Genomic DNA, 4,353 nt, shown 5'->3' on the forward strand with positions numbered 1-4,353 from the left:
CCTGCCTCCTCTCCTGATTCCCTAGTGCCTATTTCAGCAGCCTGAGTGATCCTTAAAAAAAAAAAAGATAGATCAGTCATGCCATTCCTTTCCTAGAAACTCCTCAGTGGTTTCCCATTTCACATACAGAATAAACCAGGATCATTATGATAATCTGCTATCTCCTGTGAGATTTGCCCCCTCTCTTTCCTCTCCTCTCTCCTCTCCAATAGTCTTCCACCCTCTTCCTTACTTTGTACCATTCCCACTGGTCTCGTTCATATTCCTGAAACTCTCCTGACATATATCTGCCCCAGGACCTTTGTACTTACTGTTTTTCCACCTGATATGTCCTTCACACAGATGACACTGGCTCACCGGCTCACCTCTTTCAAGTCTGCTCAAATATCACCTTAATGAGGTCTACCATGGTTGCTGTCCTTACTTCAACCCTGGGCATCCCTGATTTTGCTCATCCAGTTAATCTGTTCATTATTTCATGTATTGTTTGGATTTCCCTTCTAGAATGTAACCTCCATGTGGGGGCAGCTTTTGGATGATGTGGCTTACTGGAGTATCCCAAGTGCCTGCAACAGTATCTGGTATGCAGTAGATGCTCAATTCAGTATTTGGTGAATGATTACACTGGATATGGTGGTATCTCCCAGCAAATACTTGCCATGAGGTAGGCAGTTGGAGAAGGAAATGACATTTTAGGGAAGAGTAGAAACAGAAGTAAAAGAATTTGAATCTACCAATTTAAAGAGAGAATCTGAAGAGTTCTCTGAGAGCTGGAATTTTTGTGAATTTTAAATTTTTGATTCCTATGCAATGAAAGAGAAAGGCAATCACCTTGTGTTTTTGCTATGTTATAATTAGAAAGCCATAGCAATTAATTTAACATACAGTCAGGGAATTATTTCATTAGCATTGTTTTATTTTTGTAGTCAGACAATAGCTATGAACTAAGTAGTGAGTAGTCTATTACATATTTAATAATGTTTGTGAGTCAGCTCACTTCTATTTAAAAAAAATTCTATCTAAACTGAATACTTGCAGGCTCTGTACTTATACAGATCAGGTCCCTAGAAATCTTTAATTATAAGCTACTCAAGATTCTTTGCTTCTGTTTATATAGTTACTAAAAACAACTGATAAAATTCAGCCTGAGATTTGCCAACACTATAATTTTGAATGTGCTTTCTTCTCTGAAAGTGTGAGCTCTCTTTTACAGAGAGAACTTATCATGTGACCTAAGTGATGATATAATCTGTACAATATCCTTTTGGCCATGGCATACTTTTTTTATTACAGGCTTTTCCGTGTAGGATTTCTCATTCATTTTGCAAAAGCAGAGCTAAAAGTAGACAGTGTGCTATTGACTAAGTATGATGCTATTCTCACTACTGAACACTTTGTATCTAATTTCTGCCCTGTGGGTTTAGAGGCCAAGTTAAGTAGACAATAAAAATTAGATAAAAAGTAACCATGAGGTCTCAAGAAAACAAACTCAAATAAATCTTTAAAACTAGTTTACTATGACACTACTATAAATTTTCCAGAAATCACAATTGCCAACAGGAATGTGAATACAGAGGGGATAGTAGTTTCATTTGAAAAAGGGTTCCAGACACTAAGGCAAAAGAGGAAAAAATATATGCATCCGAAATATAGTCTCAAGTGACAGGAAATGTCAGCCTTAACATTTATTGAGCATACATTTCAGGATGTGCCTGGGGAGTTACATAAAAGCAAGTTGCTCACATGTGAATAAGTTGAAATTGGAAGAACAAAAGGAGGGATGGTGTCCAGGGAGGTGATGAATGCATGAAGACAGTTGTGAATGTGTTGCAAATTAGATGAATACAGTGGTTTTAGAAACAGAGGAAGGAACATGTCTAAGATATGCAAGGGAGAGAAAACCTATAGGGACTTGGCAGGATGAAGAAATAAAAGAGAAAATTTAAGGATGGCTTCCCACAAGAATAGACACAAGGAAGTAAGAGATTATCCTCACCATCAATAAAGCCCCATCCCCCCAAATAATGATATGAAGGTAGGGGGTTTGCAGCAAATTGTGAATAAGGATTTTATAAAGAGCTTGGCTGCAGTTATAGTTCACTTAAGTTATTGGCAAAAAAAAAAAAAATCTGTATGACAGCAAGCTACAGTCAGTGAGATATATTGGGCTGAGGATTTCGTTTGGAAAGACCCCCAATTAAGCTTCAGAAAAGAACCACCGTTCTTGCAGGTGGGAGAGGGGATATCCATTTTATTAACTGACTTTGGCAGGCATTGAATTGTCCAGGAAAGCAAGCGGACAGTGTTTCGGAAGATAAAAGGATACCATGTTGACTGATGTCTAAGACTGTAAGACTTAACTCAAGAATAAGAAGTAAACAAACAGTTCAAGTCATTGGTGATCTGAGAATACTGTTCGTTAATCAGTAAGAAATGGAACCACGTTGCTCTGGGATGAAAAACATCAGTGGTGAGGACAGGGAGACAATTTAGAATAGATTCATTCATATAGCACGAGAAAAGAAGATAAGAAAGGAAAGTGGGAATCGTGATAAAGTTTTATGGATCCTGCTAGAGAATCTATTGGTAGTACTCACATTTACAGTTCCTTTCCTGATCAGACACTACAACCAGATTCAACTATGTGTTGTCACCTCATATGTAACTTGCTTAGTCTTCCTTTTGCCTATTCATTTCCATCATCCCTCTGACACCCTGCTTGGTGCTTACCTTTTCATAGGAGCCCTCTGTGGAGGCCTATTAGCTTTTAGACGCTTACTTTGCATAATACTATTTTGTATCTCTTCATGAGTTATTTTTGGTCCTTCTTGGGTGTGTGTGTATGTATATGTATATATGTGTGTATGCATGTATATACATGCATACATACGTACATACATACATACATACATATTGGCTATGTTACCTAAGTAGATAACATTCCTCCAAAACAAGTTTCTATTTTCAGGGCAATTATCTCTAACCCCAAAAATGTGTTCTTCACCTCCTAAGTGACATTGAATGAAAAACTAATCATATGAGAAGTTTAAGAAATATAAAAAGAGAAGACAAATATAGAGCAAATAATACTGGAAAGAAACTAAAGTGGACAAAACTCAGAAGCAAAAAGAGATACGGAATGCAAGGTGGGAGGGTGGGAACAAGGTGTCGTGAGAAATGACCAATGCAAAGATAAAAATGGAATGTCTCTGTTACCGCAAGCGAGAGAAACGATATGTTTATCGCTGTAAAGGAATGTAGACACGGTGCCATTTATATAATAGCTTGATATATCATTATTTTTTTAATGTTTATAGGCAGGAGTTTCAAAATGCACAGCTGTCCTTTCAACCATAGAACTTGCTTGATTTTTTGGCAACAACAGATCCTGGTTGACTGAGAATAATTGGCTTTAGGAGATCCCATATACTGAAATGTTTATGGAATCATAGCCAAAGGTTTTATTTTTAATGAAGTTGATATTGAATATTTTCCAAACCACAATGTATTATGATCATCTGTTAACATGAAACCTTTCAATCCAAGGAATAAAGCAGAGGAAGCATTTGTAGCCCATCTTAGGCTCATTTCCATATGGTTCTTTGGGTTAGGATGGATGGGGTGTGAGTCACCTCTCTACCCTGAGAGATCACCTGCAACAGGACATTCCTTAGTTTACAATTGATATTATAATAATCAAATGAGATAATCAGCCAGATTTCTAACGTGAATTATAAGCCCTCTTCTCTCATCATGTACACTTTCTAGGATTATAAAGGCAGCTAAAATGCATCCTAAATTCATTCAGTATATTATACTTGAAATAAATAGCATGCAAAGAGATTCTGAATGACTAGCAAACCTTGTATTGACAGTTCATTGACAACATTTCCACTGAACTTTGGTTAAAATCAATTAATATTCTTTATATAGTGCACAACAAATTCAGAAAACTACCACTATTTCCAAGGTACGTAACCTACTTTACAATATTTGAGTGCATTTAAAACCTCCTGACTTCCTCTTCACACTCCCCTCCCTGTTAAAGAGAGTGGGCTATACCCATACTTTTGAAAGATACTGTCTATGATGTATAGAAAGGGGAGACTTTACTGCCTTCTCTCTGACTCTGTAGGTGCAGAAGATGTTATACCTTTTATCAGTCAGGGTTCTGCAGACAAACAGAACTGATAGCATACACGTTATTGTAAGGAATTGGCTCACACGATTGTAGTTAAGGGCTGGCAATTCCAAATTCATAGGAAACTCTCGAAGCTAAAAATTCTAGTGAGAGTAATGTTGAATTTTTTAGTCCAAATTCCTTAGGCTGGAAGCTAAGGAGGATGTAGTCTT

Source organism: Tamandua tetradactyla, chromosome 14, assembly GCF_023851605.1.
Source record: "Tamandua tetradactyla isolate mTamTet1 chromosome 14, mTamTet1.pri, whole genome shotgun sequence".
Classification (NCBI taxonomy): domain Eukaryota; kingdom Metazoa; phylum Chordata; class Mammalia; order Pilosa; family Myrmecophagidae; genus Tamandua; species Tamandua tetradactyla.